Source organism: Trachypithecus francoisi, unplaced genomic scaffold, assembly GCF_009764315.1.
Source record: "Trachypithecus francoisi isolate TF-2019V2 unplaced genomic scaffold, Tfra_2.0 Lachesis_group9, whole genome shotgun sequence".
NCBI classification, from domain to species: domain Eukaryota; kingdom Metazoa; phylum Chordata; class Mammalia; order Primates; family Cercopithecidae; genus Trachypithecus; species Trachypithecus francoisi.
The window spans coordinates 52,428,580-52,439,949 of record NW_022681474.1 but is presented as its reverse complement, the minus strand read 5'-3'; the positions used below and the strand labels follow the sequence as shown (position 1 = coordinate 52,439,949).

Genomic DNA, 11,370 nt, shown 5'->3' with positions numbered 1-11,370 from the left:
GGGGATGGCTTCAAATGGAGGTGAGCCTGTAGGGATGGGGGCATTATCCGAGTCTGCCATGCCTCAACTCCTTGGGAATTCAAATATGACACTGCCCCCTGGGGACAGTTGATAGGGCTGATGTTGAGGAGGGAGGGAGCACTGGATGTCCCCAAGGACATCACACCTGGGGATGGCCATGGCACCCTGAGTCTGTGGTTAGGGAGGACGAATCCTTAGAGGTGGACCAAGATGCTTAGGGGAATACACCATGTAGGGGAAAGGATGGAGTGGATGGATTGATCCTTTCTAGAGGGAGACAGATCATGTCATTGTGTGTTTGTAGGGAGTGGTGGGATCGTGTTGTGATGGTGGCCCCGGGAGGAGGACAGGCAAGCCTGAGTCCTGTGCCGTGTCTCCAGGCACCTGGAAGGTGCCCTTCCATACCGTTCAGAGGGATTTAGACTGGGGTTTTCTAGATCTTAGGGAGGAGTGGGGAGAAGTGGTCTCAGCCAGAAAACTGTTGGGTGGGTTAACTGTGACAGACCTTGTAGTGACTGGGTGGGCGAGGCTGGGGGCTACTGTAACTGCCACAGCCCAGAGCTTCTCAGCTCCCTCCCAGAGCTGGCTTCTCTGTCAGTTCAGGTAGCTGTTGGCTTTGATTTAACAGGGGTGGGGGCAGATGGGGAAGTTCAGGCAACACAGGGTCTGGGCTTCCTGAGTTGTTCTGAATTGCTTGCCCTTTTGTGGAAGCTCAGGTCTTCAGACCCACTTCCTCTTGTCTGCTAGCTCATGGCCTGTCCCCTGCACTTTGTGTTACTGTGGAGATGAAGAATTTGCTCCTATTCCATTTATACAACTTCATGAACGGGGGACAGGTGTGGATTCTTGCTGGTTCTCAGTGGAAGGGTCTGGAAAGCCTGGTTTCTACTCCTTCCTCTACTCCTTGAGTAGAGGAAGGAGAGTAGCGCACAAATAGGAAGATGGTTCTCTTAATATTATTATTCAAGTTAGGATGTGCATGTGCTGTATCCCTTATTCCCCTTGACTAGAGACTGCATGAGGTGCTAGTGAATAGGGATGAGTTCCAGACAACTTTGCCTCACCTGGTCCGTGGCCCAAGAACCGCTTGTTCTTGGTTGGCCACTATGTTCAGTTATTGGGAGCTCAAAGGAGAAGGACCAGAGATGGGCTCCTTGTCCCACTACCTATTGTAACCTGAGCAGCAGCTGCGAAAATCCCTAGACACCTCCCCTGATAGCCCTGCTGCTCACCATTTGCTGGCTGTGTTCTAATCGTGTGCAGCTGTTGCTGGCTGTGCAGTGACATTATCTCAGGGGACTCCACCACTGCCTCTCAAACCTCTCCCTGGGAACAGAGCTTCCTGAGCGGCAGCTGGGACCATCGAGTACTGAGGAAAGGGTGGCCCGAATCTGACTCCTATTTAGCACTTGCTGTTGGTGGTGCCAAGACAATCACTTGTATGCTGGGCATGACGAGTTATGGATTATCTTCAGGGTTCGTAGGGCACTGGCTTGGGAAAGATTTCCATCCAGTGGTTTTCTTTTGTTGTGTTTGAGCAACGAAAGACAGGGGTTTACAAGAGCTTCAGGAAAAGAAAGATTGAAGAGGAGATGGGGCCATAATATTCGGAAGCTCCTGACTTCCTGTCAGCCTTCTGAGTGCCAAGCACTGCCCTGGCGTAGGCCCCTCACCTGTTGCTGAGCACGCTGAGGACCACCAAGCTGCTGAGAGACTCATCCCTGACCCATGGCTTGGGAGATCCTGTGAGGCTGACAGGGTCTGCCAGGGACACCCAAGGGAGACCCTTGGGCAGCAAAGGCTTAGCTGTTGCTTCTTGGGGCACAGGGGTCAGGGAGTCTTGGTGACCGGGGCCAGGCTCTCTAGTGGAGCGACTCTCCCATGGAGGAGTAGAGCATCCGATGCACACTCAGGGACACTTGCAAGCTGCACAGTTTCCCTGTCACATGCCCTCAGCTGTTGGGACTCCCCTCTGATTCCCCAGTGACTAGTGTGGACCTGGAGACCCCAGCTCATTCACCTCTTTCCTTTGTCTCCACAGCATACCCAGTGCTGGGACCAGCCGTGACCGTGAACCCTGGCACCTCTCTGTCTGTGTTCACGGTTCTGCCCTTCGCCACACCTGCTCCCGGCCCAGCACACGGGCCACCCCTCATGACTGCAGGGGTTCCTACAGGCAGCCCACTGGTGCTGTCTGCCTTGCCCAGCACATCTCTGGTGGCAGGACAGGATGGCCACGGCCCAAGTGGGTCCGCGGCTTCCAACGTCTTTGTCCAGATGAGGACAGAGGTGGGGCCTGTGAAGGCCCCTCAGGCGCAGACCTTGGTCCTAACTCAGGCCCCCCTCGTCTGGCAGGCTCCAGGCACCCTCCGCGGAGGTGTTGTGTGTCCGCCTCCCCTACTGCTGGCAGCTGCTCCTGTGGTGCCTGTTATGGCTGCCCAGGTGATTGGGGGCACCCAGGCCTGTGAGGAAGGCTTGTCCCAGGGACTTCCTCTTCCACCACCACCACCACCGGCTGCCCAGATGCCCCCCATCGTGTCTTCAGGGAATGCTGGGCCATGGCCACAAGGGGCTCATGGAGAGAGCAGCCTGGCTTCCTCCCAGGCTAAGTCCCCACCAGACAACTCCTGCAACCCCAAGAGTGTCTATGAGAACTTCCGACTCTGGCAGCACTACAAGCCCCTGGCCCGGAGGCACCTTCCCCAGAGTCCTGACACCGAAGCACTTTCCTGCTTCCTCATGTGAGTGCCCTCGGGGCACCGGAGCTTGTCCTGCAGTTCACATGTAAAGAGGCTGCTGGATGGACAGGAGAGCTTGTTCATCCGCTGTTCAGGGGAGCTTGCAGGGCGGTTGTGAGGGTGATGGGTTGCACTACGGGAAGGTACATTTTCAACAACATTAATCTGGCTGCAGCTCAGGACAGACTGTCAGGGGCCTCATCTCAACTGCCCGTCACTGTCCCATGAGTCCAGTCAATCCTTACTTTCAATCATTTTCACAACAATGTTTACAGAAGACCCAGGTCAGAGAGGGTTTCTGGTGTGACGTGAGCTACGGTTTGGGTTTAGGTCTTTGAGTACACACCCCAGCACCTCCCCTTGAACCCAGTATCGATGGCCAGGAGCACGTCACATCAGGCTGGGAGGAGGAGCTGCAGGGCCCAGAAAGAACCTGGTACATGCCCGCAGTTCTGCCGAGGTCCAGTTAGCACAGCGCTGGTGGAGCCTTCACATAGGGATGGTCCTGGGCCCCACACTGGGGTGGATGCTGGGCAGGTATTTGCATCTTCACCCTCAATCCCTCCTAGAAAAAGGGACAATGATGTGTCATTCAGGGAATGGTGAAGAGATGACTTGAGCTCACATATGACATGCATAGCACAGTGCCTGGAACATGCTACGACACATTATGTGATAGCAATTATGATTACTGTCCCCATTACTATCATTATCAGGACTAGGCCATCTAGGAGAGAACTCCCCAAAGCCACAGGCTCCAGTGATAGCTCTGAGTACACCACGAGCCCAGCAGCCCAGGGCCGTGGACTGTGGTGACTGTGAGGCAGCAACGTCAGCATCTGGAAGAGTTTGTGGTTTCATTCCCAGTCCCTGCCTCTCTCCACACTGCGGTGCCTCTGTGACCCTGTGTTTCCCACTGATGAGCAAACGGGAGCTTGAGCACATCCACCTTGCAACACACTGGCCGTTCCCCTAGGAAAGTTCCCTGCCTGGGGTGTAGGTGAAAGGCGGCCCCATCTTCATCCCCAACAATCTCACTGCCCCCGCACCCTGGAACTGGTTGCATTCCCCCTTGGAGCGGAGTCCCGGTGCACTGGGGACCCCGATTCTTGGAGTGGAGCTGCCCCAGTCTCACGGGCCTTTGCCATGTCTCCTGTGGGAATGTGGGAAGCTGTACCTGGCTGCTTGCAGTGGGCTTGGACACGGCTCTGCTTTGGTTCTGGATGTGTGCTTCTGCTCCTCATGCTCCGGGACCCTGAGGCTGCGTCCCCAGGGGCTGCCTGACTCCAGAGTCCCCAGGAAGCTGGTTACTCAGTCCTGACCCTGGAACCTGCACTTTAACCCTTGCTCCCAGGTCACTCTGTGTGCACGCTGTCTCAGTCAGCTCAGGCTCTGCCGTAACAAATCCCATAGACTGGGTGCTTTGCCAAGACACATCCATGTCTCCCAGTTCCAGAGGCCAGAAGTCCCAGATCAAGGTGACAGCAGATTGGGTGTCTGGTCAGGGCCCTCTTCCTGGCTGGAGAGAGCTGCCTCTGGCTGTGTCCCCTTGTGGCTGAGAGGAAGAGCCCTGGCGTCTTCTCCTGCCCTTATCAGGGCTCCGATTCCATGTCTGGGATCCACGCTTATGACCTGCTCTGACCCTGACTGCCTCCAAATACTGACACACTGGCCCTGAGGGCTTCAGCACAGGAGTGTTGGGGGCACATGTTCCTCCCGTAGTACTGAGTTCACTTCTCAACACTGAGGACCCGAGGGGCAGTCGGAGAGGCCACTTGGTAGCTTGTGTTGATGTTTGATCTTGCAGTCGTGTCCTGGGGCCTGAGGAGCCCACATAGGGGAGAACAGGACAGGGACGTGGCAGGACAGGTGTGGGGAGCACGGGGGCCAGGTGTTGGGACCAGGTGGGCTTGGGATGAACGGTGGGCTCATAGACTGGGACTGACTGCTCTGGTTTACAGCCCAGTTCTCCGATCCCTGGCCCGGCGGAAGCCCACCATGACCCTGGAGGAGGGACTGTGGCGGGCCGTGCAGGAATGGCAGCACACAAGCAACTTTGACCGGATGATCTTCTACGAGATGGCGGAAAAGTGAGTCTAGGGTCCTGGGGGCAGGGCCCGCAGAGCAGGGTGAGAGTGAATGACAGAGGCCTGGTGGCCGTGGTGGCTTCTCAGCGTGGAGCATGAGGAGGATGTGGACAAACACGAGACACTCTGGACCCCTGGCTCCCTCAGGAAGCTGCTCCTACCACCTAGAGTGCTCTGGGCTCTCAGTCCTGACCCATTGGGAAGCAGCCCCTGCCTGGCCTGGGGCCTACCCCTGCCTTGACACTGGAGGTCATGGCGGGAGCAGCCAGCATCGCAGCCCAAAGTGGGTCACCTCCAGCTGTGGGGATGGGGAGAAGGGGTGCTAGTGACTATAGACAAGAGTGGGGGGCAGGCTTCTCACAGCAGTGGCCAGAAGTCGGTTTTCTCCCATTCCTGCCCCACCAGGGAGTTGGGTCAGGGAGACCTGTGCCCAGGACACCATGAGCCCCATCTCTGGCCTGACCGCCTTTGCTCCTGGGCAGTCCCCTCCATGAAGACAGACAGACAGCAGCCTCAGGGGAAAGGGGGCCTGTCCTCTGGGCTCAGCTTGTGCTTCTTCCTGATCATGGGTCTCCCAGGCCTTGTGCCCCTGGGTTATCTTTGAGGGGCCCACAGTCCCAACCTCAGGACTCCTGCATCTGGCCATCATCCTTGATGCCTTCTGCCATCAACCCCACCCCTGGCCAGCTAAAACCTGGAGGAGGGATCCCCTGGGACCCTCCTGGACATCGTGGCCCTGACTTGAGTCAGGAAGCCCCGTTGATGCCATGGGCTCTGCAGGGGCCGGGTGAGGGAGGGTGAGCCCAGAACTCTGGGAGCAGCTCCCTCCTGGGACTGGGGGATGGCACCTAGTGAAGGCCTGGACAGTCCACCGGAGGCACTTCCTCCCATCCCTGCCCTCGGCCGCTGCCTGGTCCTGGGGGAAGGGGGCCTGGACCCTCTCAGCATGACCTGGGCCTCCTTCACCCCCAGGTTCCTGGAGTTTGAGGCTGAGGAGGAGATGCAGATTCAGAAATCCCAACTGATGAAGGAGCCCCAGTGCCTGCCTCCTCCAGCCCCACCAAGTCTTGAACCTCGAGGACTTCCAGCCCCTGAGGTGGACAAGCAGCCAGGTATGGCTTCCCACATTCCCACAGGAGTCATGGCAAAGGCCAAAGGGGCCAAAGGAGGCCACTGTGCCCACACCACATGCTTCCCTTCAAGAGGGAGATCTTCTCCCTCCAACAGGACAGCTTCCGGGAGCATATGTTGAGTATTGACCTGGTCAAGTTTCCTAGCTACTCTCTCCCCTCGCCCATCCAAAACTCCACATATGCTCTGCCCAGGAAGCAGGGATGAGCGAGGAGAGTACACGGCATATTGGTGGCTCCGAACTTCCTCCCAAGCGATGCTGTCTCACATGTGCCCCTCCTGCCTCCTCCGGGGGTGCCGTGGTTCAGGTGGTCCTGACCCAGCCGGGACCCACTTCACATCCCCAAGCCCTGCCCTCCCCTGTGTGGTGCAGGCAGGAGGAGCGGCCCTCACCACACCTGGCCTCCTCCCTCTCTGCCTCAGTGTACCTTCCCAGCAAGGCTGGCCCCAAGGCCCCGCCTGCCTGCCTGCCCCCACCCAGGCCCCAGCGACCAGCAGAGACCAAGGTCCGCCTGCCACCACCCAGGCCCCAGCAGCCAGCAGAGACCAAGGTCCCTGAGGAGATCCCCCCTGAAGTGGTGCAGGAGTATGTGGACATCATGGAGGAGCTGCTGGGGTCTCACCTAGGGGCCATGGGGGAGCCCGAGGGAAACTGGGAAGATGGCGAAGTGGAGCAGCCACAGGAAGAAGATGGGATGACTCCAGACCTGGGCCTCCTGAGCTACATTGACAAGCTGTGTTCCCAGGAAGACTTTGTCACCAAGGTGGGCTGGCCTGGAGTGCTGGGGTCTGCAGGATTCCAGGGGGTGGCACTCCCAGGCCCTTGGAATGAAGCTCTGTTCCTTAGTTACTCAGCAGTGCATGTATTTCCATGGATTTGAGTGTCTGTGTATGTGACTGTGTGTGTCTGTGTGTGCTTTGTGTGTCTCTGTCTGTATGTGTGTATGCTACCAGGTCTGTGGTCTGTGTGTGTAGCTGGTGGTTGCCATGATACGAGACAGCCCCAGGAAGGTGGGTATGGGGCGTTCCCCGCTTTCTGCATCTCCTCTGTTCTGTCCTTGCCTCCAGGTTACTCCCTGCGCAGGAAACTCACACCTTCCTTCTGTTCCCAGGTGGAGGCCGTCATTCACCCCCGATTCCTGGAGGAACTGCTTTCCCCAGATCCACAGATGGATTTATTGGCCCTAAGCCAGGAGCTGGAGAAGGAAGAAGAACTCACACTTGCCCAGGTAGACCAGCGGAGGGAGGGGAACCCAGGTACCCCAGGGGCAGGAGGGACCCGGCACACAAGGCCCACCTGATTGTCTAACCCCATCCTGCTGGGGATGCTTAGCTTCTTGAGGAGTCACTCTGGGGTGGGAAGATGCAGGTTCACACGGAGTACGATGGAGAGGAGCCAGGGAGGGGAGTCAGGATGCAAGCTGCAATGAGGCCCGATGGGATGCCCAGCAGAGCCACACCCTCTCCCTCTGACACGAAGCCCAGCTGCCTCAGACTTCCCTGTCTCCCGCCGAAGTGCCCTGGTCTCCACCACCCTGGGCCCTGCTCACACCTGGGGCAGCGCCAGTAAGTGCCTCTTTCCTCCCGCAGCTAGTGGAGAAGCGCCTCCTATCCTTGAAGGAGAAACGGCGTGTGAGGGCAGCCCCTGGTCATGGCACGGCCTGTTTGGACTCAAGTCCTTCTAAGTTTGCAGCTCGCCAAGGAGCAGAGAGAGACGCCCCTGACCCCCAACAAGGGGTCGGCGTGGAAACCTGCCCACCCCAGATGGCTGCCCAGGTCCCTCAGGGACAAGGCAGAGCCCACACTGGCATGGCCAGGTCCAAAGACTCTTCTGTGCTTTTAGGATGTCAGGATTCCCCTGGGCTGAGAGCTGCCCGGCCAACCTCTCCTCCCCAGGACCACAGACCCACGTGCCCCGGCCTGGGGACCAAGGACACCTTGGATCTCCCTGGAGGATCTCCTGTCAGGGAGTCACACGGGCTGGCTCAGGGGTCAAGTGAGGAGGAGGAGCTCCCCAGCCTGGCCTTCCTCATGGGTTCCCAGCACAAGCTGCTGCCCTGGTGGCTACCCCAGAGCCCTGTCCCTGCCTCGGGCCTTCTCAGCCCAGAAGAGTGGGGACCCCAGGGAGCTCTTCAGTCCCAATCTCCTCAGAGAAGAGGCCTCAGCCTAGCCACCAAGTCCAAGAAGCGACCTCTCTTCGGAAGCCCATCCCCTGCTGAAAAGACCCCCCACCCAGGGCCTGGGCTCAGGGTCTCTGGGGAGCAATCCCTGGCTGGGGGGCTGGGTGGCCCCTCACAGTCTCAAAAGAGAAAGGGTGACCTCTTGGTCTCCAGAAGAAGAAGAAGCAGCATTGTAGCCAATAGGGGCTTCCGGGCAGGTTCTCTGGTGCCAGTCCCCAAGGGTCTGGCATCCGATGCCCCAAAGCAGTCAAAAGCTTCTTCCTCCCCCGTGCTGATCTTGCTGGGCCTTAGCTTTGGAGGATAGGGGAGAGAGGGGAGGGGAGGGAGAGGGTGGCTGGATGGGGAGGGCAGGGAGGGAGGGAGGGGAGGGAGAGGGTGGCTGAACGGGGAGGGCAGGGAGGGAGGGCCTGGGGGGAAGGGGCTGGGGGGTGGGAAGCAGTGCCTTGGGGGCCTTGTGTGTAAATATGAATAAATGTAGTTGTGTTGGAAAATGCTGTCAGGGCTGCTGCCTCTGTCCTCGGGGCTGTGCTGCTCCGTGGAGGGTATCTGTGAGGGAGGGCAGAGGAACTGGGAGATGCCAGGCACTGGGAACCCACAGGGGCTGGCCCCACTTTTTCCCCCTGGTGTAGGGAGCCCCTTCAGTTGCACCAGGGACTGACAGATGCTGAGGAAGCCCTGATCCCTCCCACCACCCACTCACAAGGCCCTGCCTGCATTAGGGAGGCTTCTAGGGACCTCCCATCATTATCAGTATCCCCGGAAAATCCTGGGATTGGAGAGAGCTGGCTGGCTCTTGTTCTGCTCGGTGGGATCTGAAGAGAAGGCAGCCGCCTGCAACATGGACATGGGGAGAGGCAGCCGCTCCTGCTTAACCCTCATCAGGAAGAGCGCGGGCACTGGGCTGAGCGGAGACGTTGAGGTGACCGTCCACATGGGTGTGTTTGGGATACGACGATGGATAGGGAGCAGGGGAAGTCCCTCTGCCTGTTTCTGGGCAGGAGAGAGTCTTATCCAACTAGCTGAAGCAGATGCTCCTTGCTGTGGCTACAGGGACTGGCCTCAGGGGCCCTCAGGGTCCTCCATGGAGCCCCCCACAGCTATGATTCCCTTCCCGTATGATGACTGAACTCATGTGGAATTGATGTAGACACAGATTTACATTGGTATCTAAAACAGTTCCCTTCCAATACACCATCATCAATGGGAACAAGCATGACCAGCCCACCAGGCACAGGGTGGGTGTCTGCTAGTTCCAGGACCCAGGGAGCTCGGGCCCAGGCTGAGAGGGGTTGAGGGTCAGCCACCCTTCTGCCAGGCACAGACCCCAAGGGCAGAGCAGGGGCTGCCTGGGATGTGGCATTGGCTGTCTGGAAAGTGCCCTGGGAGTCGGGTGCTAGGTGTTCGCTGAAGGGAGACTTCCAGAGTCTGTGAGTGAGATGAGGACTGCATCAGGAGAGGGACCGAGGCTGGGGAGGACACTCTGCTCTTTCCCCAGGTTGTCCTGTCCTCCCAGTCTCTGCTGAACTCTCCTCACCCCATGGGCCAACTTCTGCCCCCCTTACCCCTAACCCACCTCTTAGAATCTCAGATCCCAGCATGGACAGGACCCAGCACCCGCCCTGTTTCCCTCCTTGCCAACACCTTCTTCTCCACAGTCTGAGTTCTGATTCCACCCCCAGGGCCCTTTTTAACTACCAGGGCGCTGGTCCCAGCACTCCCTGCATGCAGAGCTGTGGTCATGGCGCTGGGGGGGCTGGCCCAGCAGCAGAGGCTGGTGGGGCAAAACTGTCTGATACACAGTGGCCTGGCCCCTCAGCCAAGTGACAAAAGGAGGCATGTTTGGGTCCTTTCTGGCCCCCTCTACCCACAGAACACAGCAGTCAGCCAGACAGATGCCCCTCTGCCCCCTCCCCTCTGTTCGACGTGGGCAGTGTTGGAGGCCTGCCGTCCTCTGTGGCCTTTGGGAAGGAGAGTGTATCTTGGCAGGGCTTCCCCAGCTCAGTGCACATCAGGCCCTCGGGGAAAATGTGGGGAGTGAAGAGTCACCGGTGGGTGATGTGGGCAACTCCCATGACTCCTCTACATTCAGGGCCATCCTCAGGAGATAAGGTAGCACTGCCCTTTTGCAGGAGTTAGGAATGTTAAATGAGCCGTGTTTGAAGGGAACATGGTCCATACTCTGGCGTGTGTGGGTGCCCAGCCAACTTCCTCACCTAAGGGTGAAAGTGACACCCTGGGGCTCCTGCTGGTTACCCCACTGGCTGTTGTCTATCCCACTGTCCCTGTCCTTGTGTTGGCCGAGCCATTCCTAGGAGGCAGAACTTGTGCTTCCTCCACCTCTGTGTCCCACCTGAGCCCTACAATCTGCCCCTAAATGGGCACAGTGGGGCTGACTGGGGGGCTTTGGCAGACTGAACACACGTCACCCCCCGCCACCCAGTTCCTGTGTTGAAGCCCTAACCCCCAACGTGATGGTATTTGGAGATGAGACCTTTGGGAGTTATTCAGGGTTAGAAGAGACCATGAGGGTGGGGCCCTAATGATGGGATTAGGGCCCTGGTAAGAAGCAGAGACCCCAGAGCTCTCTCTCTCCCTGACACGAGGACACAGTGAGAAGGCGGCCATCTGCAAGCCAGGAAGAGAGTCCTCACCAGAATCTCACCACACTGGGACCCTAACCTCAGACCTCCATTCTCCAGACTGTGACAAATACATTTGTTTTTTTAATATGCGCCACCACTCCCAAATCTATGGTACTTTGTTCTAGCAGCCCTATGTGACTAGGACAAGGTCCATAATCTCAAGTACTTCCTTCCTGACTGGTATCTGGAAACCGTGCATCAGAGCCACGGGAAAGAAAGGCTTGGCCCTTTGCGACTGTCAGTACACCTCCACCCCAAGTGCAGTGTATCACACATGAACCAGGAGAGCCTGGGACGCAGTGAAAGGGAATCTGTAAATACCCATGATGTCGTCACATCCACGCTTGGGGAAGCCATAGAGCTTGCTCACAGCAGGTGCTGGGGGTGTGCTGAGGCTCTCAGTCGACTTGGCCTCCCTGCTTATGCACCCAGGTCACTATCTGGGAACCAGTGCGGCTGGACCTGCCCCAGGCCAGTTTGTCTCCAGACACCCCTCCGTTCACCACTGGATGACAGATCCCTGAAGAAGCCATGGCCTCCTGGGAAGCTCCATCTGACAATGTGAGTAAGG

General features: G+C 58.1%; 1 pseudogene; it reads left to right on the top strand.

Annotated features, from left to right (window-relative positions):
• The first annotated feature begins 4 nt into the window (after positions 1–4).
• LOC117082407 lies at positions 5–8,340 on the top strand (annotated as a pseudogene).
• Positions 8,341–11,370: the final 3,030 nt, after the last annotated feature.